The following is a 10,609-nucleotide window of genomic DNA, read 5'->3' on the forward strand; positions in this document are numbered from 1 at the left end:
CCTAACTCCACTTATTGGCCTAATATAGATACTGTCTTTAGACTGTCTTTACTGTTCTCTTACACCAGACACAAAACTCTAATATATTACCTTTGGTTGCTACAGTTTTTATGTGACTAAATTATTGCAAAGCTTAATGACACATTCTGATGCTCTTGCTCATGACTAAAGGGAGTGGAGTGGGGGCATTACTGAATAAACAAAGGAGCACCAGGTGCACAGGAATCTCTGGATATCTTTTATATTTAAAGGCACAATGAATAAGCTGAGGAAAAATATTTTCAATATAAAAATTACAGTCCTACTTTTGTTAATAAATCTAGTCAAAGTTCAGTAATATAATCTGTGTCTATTTCAATTTGGTTGTGTATTTTTAGTGCTTATTTAGACATTTTTAATGAATTAGTCATGTCACTGACTGGGTACAAATCTAGGGTAGGCATTGGAGGTTCTCTTAACTTATAAGGATGAAGACTTTTCCTACAGATGAAAACTAGTTCGATGCCTGGGGAAAACATAAAGCTATGAGAAATGCCTAGAAGCAAGTAAACTTAAAAACCTTTTATGAGGACTATCCCCCAAATAAAAAAGCTTGGATTAAGACACAAAAGCAAAACATTGGACCTGTTTAGAGGGTTTAGGGAATTGTAGATGTATGTGCAAAAAACTAATAATAGCAAAAAAAGCCAGGGAGAGCAGGTAATAAGCTCTGAATCTTTTCTTCCCTTCCCGCATTTCAGTCCCTGCCCATATTACAGTCCCTTCCCTTCCTAAATCAATGCTAAAAGTGACACCTAACAGCTTAATGATTCCTAAAAGAAACCTATGAAGGTATTGCAATGATAAGAATGACTTTCCATAAAATGATTTCTAATGGATCTTGCAGTTGTAGCATCACATGAAAATCTATTTTACAAAATAGAGGGCAAAATAGAAGATTTAATAATATCTGGTTCCCATTTTTTTAAGCACATGGAAAGAAAAGAGCACAGACATTTACCTGTAAAGAAGAAAGTGATATGTACATAGGATGCTATAATTAGGTAGAAAGGTAGAAAGATGAGGTAGATTATTTAATAGTGTTTTAAATAGTTATAGGTAGAGAGATGAGGTATGTATTTAATATCATTTAAAATAGTTATATTATGGATTAGATTGTAAATTACTTTGGTAGTATTGTACATATAATTTTGGAAAAGAAAGTTATATCGTATCATCTTTTGCTTCAATTGCCAGGATATTATGATTCTGCAAAAATACCAACTGAGACAGTGAAAACCCTGCAAGCAGACAACTGCATATTAAAACCGCTGTAATATGCAAAAACACTTTTACTCACCGTATCAACAGTATAGGGACTTAGTCCAACGAACCAATCAGACCAATTTGCTTCTGTCTCCAATTATCTTGTAAATTCACTTAGTGCTCATAAAAGATGCCAAACTAGCAGCCTGAGAAGCAGAGATATTTTTTAATCACAGAAGAGAGACAGCATAGGAAGTAGCAGTACAACCTTCCTCAAACTGGGCAATTCAGCCCTGAGCTGGAGCAGTTATCTGTACTGGGTTAGAGGCAATTTGCTATGGCCTAAGTATGTGTTGGGGCCTCTGAAGCCCAATAAAATAGATTACATAATAATAAATCATAATGGTCTGAATATAAAGGGAAACTATTATGCTTCACTTTAAGTCCTAACTCTTTGAGCTTTGAACTGGACTTCTGCAATTGTCTGCAGGTTCTTCAGAAACTACTGCACAAATTCAAACCTAGGTCTGTTGGGTTTATACTACAAACTTTAAGGAATTTACATATCCTCATCGGGCTGAGTTTTGCTTCTGTTCTTTCCCTTATTAAGACAAATCCAATATTTACATTAAATAGCTAATATCTAAATGTGATTTTCATAGTCTCTGTGGTCTCTTGGCAATGACATTAGCTTCCCTTCCAGCGCTACCTCTATGACCATAAAATATGAAGTAATGGACTGACTGTATTTCAGGTTTTGTAATGGTTTCCTTAATGAGTAATGCCTGAAGTAGCCTCCACTGTAATTTAAAGTGATATAAGTATCAGATCCTGCCTAAAGACAGCAACATCCTCTCCGTTTCTCTTCCTTTTGGGACAATTTTTCCCTGTTCAATTTTCTCTCTGTATCTAGCTAGAACGAAACAATGAGCTGCTACGTGCAACCTTGCTTTCCTTACATTTTTGGTTGGCACAGTTCCACAGGTTTCTGGATGGACCCCTGTGGTAGGATCAAAGGAAATAGGCCTGAGTGTAAGGGAGCTCACCAGGTTATCTAATCCAGTCCCCTGTTCAAAGCAGGAACATCACTGACTAAACTGCCCCAACCAAGTGTCTGTCTAATCTGCTCTTCAAAATTTCCAGTCATTAAGATTCCACGATTCCTCTAGGTAGCATTACCCCTCTTAGTCAGAAAGTTCCTCCTTCTGCAGCTTGAGGCCCTTGCACCTAGTCCTGTCCCCTACAGCCAGAGAGGAAAGCTTCATCTCCATCCTTTTTGTGGGTGTGTCGACACAAGATACTTTATTGAGCAGTAGACTAATCTATGGCACAGTAATGCATCACCGTCTGCATGTGCACACATTTACTGTGCAGTAAATTAGTCTACTGTGCAGTTAGCTACTACTGTAAATACAGGTAGTAACTTAACTGTGCAGTAGATACTGAATGGTAGTGCATGCATAGACACCGACCATGTCCCAGAGGGGACAGTTCCCAGACAGCCCTGGGCTGCTCAGGGAAATCCTCATGCAATCTGGAGCTTGCTGTGAGCTACCCCAGAAGTGGGACTCTTTCTTGCCAGCTGTGGGCTGGAGCTGCCCCAGAAATGACAGTTCCTGGCCAGCCCCCAGCAGCAGGAGGATGCCTCAAGGGACATGGGGTTTGTCCCTATGTGGAGGGTGCCTAGAGAGCTCTGCAGCAGCAACTGTTTCTCAGCTCCCTGCACATCAGGACCCATCTTGATGTGCATGGGGCCACGATCAGGACCTCTCCTGATGTGAATGGGGCCAGGAGACAGCTGCCGCTGCAGTTGGCAGAATGTCCCTTTCCCCATGCACTTTGGGATGAGCCCTGTGTTGTCTGTGAGCCCCTGGGGCTGGCATCCAGGGAGAGCCTGGAGCTCCCCTGGATGCTGCAGGGGACCAGTCCAGGGTTGGAGCAACCCTGTATTAGACTGCACCTGCTGGGAGCAGATTTGCTCCCAACAGTGTACATGTGTAGATGTGCTCCCCAGGAAGGCTTACTGTGCCGTGTTTCACTATGCAGTAAGCCTTTATGGCATTAATTACACATGTCCTCATACCCTGTAAATGCCTTTCAGGTATTTGAAGACTGTTATCAATTCTCCCTTCAGTCTTCTCTTGTCTAGACTAAATGACCCTAGTTCTTTTTTGTTGCTCTCTGCTGGATTTTCTGTCCACATCCTGCAGAATTGACTGCTCTTGGAAGGTGTGAGCACTTTGATTTTTCTTCTTTGAACCTTATTCTATGAAAGAGTAGGGGGGGAATCAGTGGACCTCCCCTTCCTTCAGGCTTATGTCAAAATGGGTGTCACACAAGCAGATGCACAGGACCTCAGTGACCTTGTTCATTTTGGCTTAGTCTGTTCATGAATCCCTCCATCGTTAAGATGAGAAATTGCTGGAGTTTAATGGAGAAACAAACTGGATAAAGAGGCTCAGTGATACAACAATCAATGGAGAACTGCTATGTTAATAACCTTTGAAAGCATTGATTTGGAATGAGGATGATGATGATGACAATACAGCATTACCTTTCTGCAGTAGGAAGCCTTGAGCACCACATTTTCTTTTTACACAATTATAAAAAATCATTGTTGTGTCAGGATTTTCCAAGAACAGATAAACAAGCAATACCTTGATATTTAATTGGGTTTTTTTACTGGCATTAAAAAAATCACACTCTATTTAGCAGAACATCTAGAATTTATGGCATACCTTACTTTGTATAATGTTTTCCAAGGAAAAACAATTTCAAAAATGAAAATTACCTCATTTTGGAAATTATGCACTATTAGAATACTTAGAAAAAATATTAAATGTATTTAAACAATTGTATTGATTAGTTAAATTTAAATATTTCTTCAAACAATAGACCAATATCCCATACATTTTTCTGCACTATAAAATATGTGCAGATTGTTAGCTTTCAGTACTTGTAAAACTATATTTTACCTTTACATCAACATAATAACCACTAGTATGACTCCAGATCACAATTACTATATTTGTGAGAGAGACACTTTTTTTTAAAATTTTGATGCATATGAACACTGAAGCATAATATAGAACCTTTTCTGAAAGCAGATTTCTTTGCTTTTGTATTACAAAAAGTCTAACTTTGCACAAAACTATTTATGTAATCCTGCAGGTTTAGGATTGTTTTAATAAAAAAGGAAAATGTCAAATAAAAGAGAAATCACTCTGAAGTAGCAGTGAAAACATGAGCCTGAGCAGGAAGGAGTTGGAAAACTGCCAATTTTGTGATATGAATATTCAACAGAAAACTTAAAACTCATTGTTCTAGTAACAAAATTATAACTTCAAAAATCATTAAGACTCAAGAAAGCATTTGACCATTTTTAGTAACAAACGAGCTGTCTTCCACTTGAAGATTACAAATCTAATGCATGAAGGGTTAACAAATGTTCAATCGATGTTTTAAAATTGTTCTGTGCAGCTTGTTACAGATAATTTTAAACCCATCAAGAAATGGCTGTAGTGGGAAACAAGCTGTTTACCTGTTAAAAACCTTAACAAGCAGTGAAAATTGATTAACCATTTATTAAAATACTAATAAGCCTGTGATACACTTACCCTTATTAGAAAGTGTTTGACCATGATTTTTTTTCCGTTTAATTTGGCCAGGATCTATTCAAGTTGCATTCCCAGGTTTAGTAACACAAGGCAAAACAATGGTACACATTTTAGCCAATGGCAAAAATTTCACCGATTTTTCTAGGGCAGCATATCATCCTAAAGACTTAGCACCCAGATCCGGAATATGTGGTGTCTAAGCTTGCTGGGGGAGGGAGCAGGCCTACTGACTAGACTAGAAAACAAGGTTTGTTTCCAAACAAGAGAACATAATCAAAATTCAAGAAATGCACTGTATAAAGTAATATCCTAGTTTCAAGACAAACCTTTGAGTGAATTATTTTTCTAATTTTCCAATGAAAAAACAAAAATCTTTCCATAGTCCTTGTACTGCTCTTAACAGCAGTTTCTTTCCTAAAAAAAAATTCTCACAATTTATGTGATAATTAGGTCACTGAGCATGCAGTGAATTGAAAAACAACATAAAATACAATAGGATAAATAACTTATAAACCTAGGAGCCAGGCATTTCATAGGTTTTTACTGAAGTATACTTTATTTTAAAATAAGTTATACTTGAAAAAAATGTTGAAAACTGGTATAGCAAAGGCAACACCATTGTCCAATACCTAAACTTAGTTCTGATTTGAAGGGAACATCTTAAGACTAGAAGATTGTTCACTGCTTATATTCATACACAAGCAATTCTTGCCAGGAAGATCTATGTTCTTATCAGGCCGATCAGAGTAGTCGGACTTCTCCCACGTTTATTAAAATGAATTAAAAAAAAAATCTGTATCTCTCACTTGCTTCTTCCTGGTTTCTGTGTTGTTGCTGAGACTGCTAACAAGAGTAAAACTTGAGCTGCTTTATTCTTCATTTCCAGAAGCCATAAAAAGTGTACTATATACAATGATTGTTCAGACAATTTATAGAGAGCTGACACTTCAGCCTAAAGCCTTCTCCTTATGATCTTGGGCACAAGGGTTTATTTAAGTGGTTAAACTTGCTCACATCTAAATGTTCGTAAAATCAAGCCCTAATGTGTTAATGCCACATAACGTTCCTCTGTTAATATAAACTTAATTATAAATGTCAAGTTTAATATCTATCTATATATAACCATAGACATTCTAAAATGTATCTATGTATGTATTTTAAATTCAATTTCTTGTTTTATTATATTACCAAGAACCTCTAGTACAAGTGAAACACGTTTACTTCAAATCAGAAAGCAAGCAAAAGATTGAAAGAAAGTATACATACTACCTTGGCATAGCATAAAGGTGTTGCTTATATGAGCTTGAGAAGGCCATACTATTCACCAGAGATGGGAGTAGATTGGGACCTGATGTTGAATTCTTTTGAGCTTCATTTCTGTGATTCTTTTTTAACGTGGCATTCAGTCATGCAGACTAGAGTAATAAATATGAAGGGAGTACATTAACTAAATCCCCTAACAAAGCTAGACACCACAAAGTAAGTAAACCAAGAGTGAAATTATAAATTGCCAGAAAGTCATGTTAAAAAATAAAATACGCAAGCAAGCAACTGAGCTTGGAGCAGCTGCCTGAAGAACTAAGGAGCTGCTGAGTTCATCACCCAAGCAATCAATTGTCAAAGCATTCTCTTCACACAGTCATGTCTATTTTTTTATACTCCATATAACCCATAAACCCAGAGGCATCATGATGTCTGTGAAAATGCAAACATTATTATAAACTTACAGTTTTAAAAACAGTTTTTGGGAATGGTTATATTAGATTAACTGTCTGCAGTGCAGGGTCTTGGTACAATTGGATCCTTTACTATAGCATTGTAGCCATGAAGATAAAAAGTTGAATTGTATCCTATTTGGGCCATTTTTCTACTTAAGTAGTTGCCGTTGGGAACTCATCTTTAATTAACCATATTGAATACCACATTAACCTTTTAACATGCTACTGTAAAGTGTAGATGGGATTTAGCCCAGTGGACTAAGCACATACTTGAAAAAAACTATCACATATGATGGTACTATAGGTGATATTTATTCTTACTCCTGATTACTGTAATCTAATTATTCATGAATTCACATGTGATTTCCTAATGAAGTCTAATGAAGCAATTACTCTGAGACATTCTTTAGTTCCTACTTGGAAACCCTCATATTCCATATTGCTAATGAATTTTATTTTTTTGGTATTACATTTTTAAAACTCAGATTGTTTCTGGTTGGTAAATCACAGCATCCCTTACTTCATTATACTTTTAGTTATATATGATGTACAGTTATTTCAAATTATACAGTCATTCTGCTACACATCTGCAGGAATCCATGCATTTTCAGATGTAACCATTATCGGCTTTATAGTAAAGACTGAGTTGTTTACTTTCATATAGCAAATCAAGCATGTTTAAAAAACAGCTGCACTTAAAGCACCTATCATTTATCAAAAGGAATCAGAACTCATGGCAGAGATGACATCTTTTATTAGACCAACTAGATATTTGCACAAAAAAAAATTCTTTATTTGCAAGCTCACCCTTCCTCAGGCATAGGAGAATGCAAAGATTGTAAAATTTCTCCCAGGTAGAAATACAAATTCATAGTTCATATATCAGTTGTCATTCATATATTATTCATATATCATTTGTCAAATTGCCTAAGGTGCTCTAGATCAGAAGAAACTTTTTTGGAGTAGTGTCACTCATGTAAGAAGTGTAAAATTGTTATCATTTGATCAGCTGAAGTTGATAAGAACAACACCAAGATGTGTGTGACTAATGTTGATATTTAAAGGGAACAATCTGATAAAAACAATTCTATTACAAAGGAACAATGAATAACATAAGACATGCTTTTCTTTTGAAAAATTATAAGCAAACTTGTGGAAAAGAGAAGCTTAGACTAACACTGATAGTAAAGTGACTGATGACAACAATGTAGCAATCTACAGAATGAATATCTAATCTAGGAATATAAACAGCACATGAATACAATGTACAATTTATTGAAAGTATGATAGAGGTATACTTACTTCAGAAACTTCTCTTTAGTACTGGAGTTTAATATTATGCCTTTCAGCATGAATATAAGATTTCTTTTGTTTTTTGGAATTTTTTTCTGATGGCTCCTTTTACAGTTGTTGAGGAAATACCAAAAAAAAAGCAGGAGGTAGCAGGAAAAAGTACCATAGATAAGGGACAAACCCCCTTTAAAAGTTTTGGTTTGTTTTCCTTCTTTCAGGCCCTTCTACATGTGCAGATAAAGCTGTGATGGGATCTAATGTGTGATCCACACAATTGCACCTCCTGCCATGCCACACATTTATGGCAGGAAGCGTGACTGTGGGATAGTGCATTAGGTCCCATCTTGTCTTGTTGCTTGTGCAGAAGCAGCCCAATCTTGGGCTTCCCCTGAACTGGCAAGAATCAAGCTCCTCAAGCTCCCAGCTGTAGGTATGCCCCAAGTAACTCTGGGGCTAGGGGATTGTGGTTGCTGTGATCCCCAAGGCTCGGGGGGGGGGGGAAAGCCCTGAGCCTGAGGGATCACAAAAGCCATAATCCCCTAGAGCCAAGGGTTTCACGTTAGGCATGGTACACCCCTGTGTCTGGGAATCCTGTCAGATGATGGGGCTCCCAGCCACACATTAAAGCTCAGTAGCAACCAGCTATAAAATTAGTATACATTTTCAAGGTCTAACTTTATAGTTGGGTGGAACTTTTTTATCATGTGATAAGTACTTTGCATATGTAGGTGGTCTAAAAGTAATTGTGTTGTTAACCAGTTAATTGTGTTGTACCTATAATGTGTAGAGGAGGCCTTATTTTTATTATGCCCTCACTTTGCTGTCCACATTATTTCATTAACTATTCATTAACCATCAGCTCCCTTGGGAGAAATGGTAGGATTGGTCTTCAAAGAATGAAACAGATGTTAAAATCTGCATAAGTGATATAACTGCTAACAGCCTCACCTAGACACTGACTTCAGTGCGCTATCTTCTGTGACAGTATCTAATTCACCAAAAAAAAAGAGCTTTCAGTACTGACTGTCTTTCATGTACATGCTGAGAAAAAGGAAAATGAAAGCTTCAGACACTATCACTTCTGCTCAGTATTAGTAGACTGCTGTTAAGTAGACAAATGAATTTGGTTTTCCAGAATTCATCCATCTCCACTCTACAGTTCCTCTCTAGCTTTGGGTTTTGATTCTCCATTATTCTTCACTCTTAGTCATTTAATTTCACAGGAAGGTTCAAAGACAGTGGATGTAAAATGCTGTTAAATCAGTTTACAATAACTTGGGTGTGTCTACAAATCATGCTACTCCTGCAGCCAGGGGACCTCTTTAGAAGCCAGCCCCATGAGCTGCTCCCTGGACATCATCTGCCTTTTTGGCCCAGAGCAGACTGCAGCATGCTGGCAAAGCCTCTGCAACTCTGTTGCCAGAGACTGTGCCTACCGTGCGATGGCTGCTCTGTTCCTAGGCCCCGGAAGCGATGACCCATACCCTGGGCTCCTGTTTGCCAACCTGCTCACCATGATTCACTGTTGTGCCGACTGCCATCTGGCCCAGATCAGTCTGAGCTCTGCCTGTGTCCCTGTGTTGCATGGCCACGTGGCCAGGCCCACTGCCACTGCACTGCTGCTGCCTGGATCCCATGCTGCCACTTGGACTGCCACAGGGATGTTGGTGATGCCCACATGGCCACCACCACTGGTGCCAGCCATGAGTTCCTGGGGCTCCAGCTCCACCACCTGTAGGCTCACCTGGCCAGCCAGGACTGGTGGCTGCACATTATCCAGCACATCTGAAATGATGAGCAGAAGCTGGAGTCATTTTGCATGAGCTAGGGCATTCCAGAAGCTCTTCGATCAACTCTGTCTGCACCTGGAGTGGTAGACTACCACCATGTGGCTACTGCTCCTCAGGGAGACCCAGCTGGCCATCGCCTTGCTTAAGCTGGCCACACTCACCAGCCTGTGTTACATTGGCCACCTCTTCAGTGTGGGCAAGGCGACCACCAGGGAGGTTGTCCTGGATATGTGCGATGCCCTCCAGGATGTTCTGGGGCACACCATGCTCTGGGTCCATGACCTCCTGGAGGTGGTGGCAGGGTTCTGCACCCTGGGCTTCCCATAGTGCATCGGGGCCCTGGATGGGACCCACATCCGTGTCAACTGCCCACCCCATGGTGACCACCCCTAATACAGCCAGTGGGGCTTTCACTTCATTGTGCTGCAGGCCATTGTCAACCACCACAGTGCCATAACCAACATGATTACCAGCTGGGCGGACAGTGCCCATAATGCCTGTTTCTGCCGCAACTCCACCCTGCAAGCCCTGCTAGAGCACAGGCACTTCATGCCAGGGGTGCCAGACTTCCAGCTGGGTGAGGTGGCGGTCCTGCCCCTCCTCATCAGGGACCTCACCTACCAGCTCCTCCCCAGCTCATGCAGCCCTACACCAGCCAGCTTGACTCCCACAAGGCACATTTCAACAGGTGTCTGGGCTGGACCTGGTAGAGTGTGCCTTTGGCCACCTGAAGGGAGGCTGGTGCACCCTCACCACCCACCTTGAGGTCATGGAGGCCAACATCATCTGGGTCATTATCATAGCCTGTGCAATGTATAACATCTGTGAGGCCAAGGGGGAGCTCTTCTGTGAGGCCTGGGAGGAGGAGGTGCAGCAGGTGGAGGACACCTGGCACCAGAAGCACTAGTTGCTGTGGTGATGACAGCAATGGCCTGACCCCCCCCCC

At 39.9% G+C, this 10,609-nt stretch overlaps 1 long non-coding RNA gene across 1 annotated transcript in view; it reads left to right on the top strand.

Moving 5' to 3' along the window:
- The first annotated feature begins 3,217 nt into the window (after positions 1-3,217).
- The window catches only part of LOC109303772, a 26,934-nt gene continuing 19,542 nt past the window's right edge, over positions 3,218-10,609 (top strand). Inside the window, exons 1-2 of the long non-coding RNA XR_002099218.1 lie at positions 3,218-3,277; positions 4,184-4,186. This is a non-coding gene — a long non-coding RNA (uncharacterized LOC109303772). The remainder of the gene's footprint in view (positions 3,278-4,183; positions 4,187-10,609) is intronic.

This window comes from Gavialis gangeticus, unplaced genomic scaffold, assembly GCF_001723915.1.
Source record: "Gavialis gangeticus isolate Ggan-Ray unplaced genomic scaffold, GavGan_comp1, whole genome shotgun sequence".
In the NCBI taxonomy this organism is placed as follows: domain Eukaryota; kingdom Metazoa; phylum Chordata; order Crocodylia; family Gavialidae; genus Gavialis; species Gavialis gangeticus.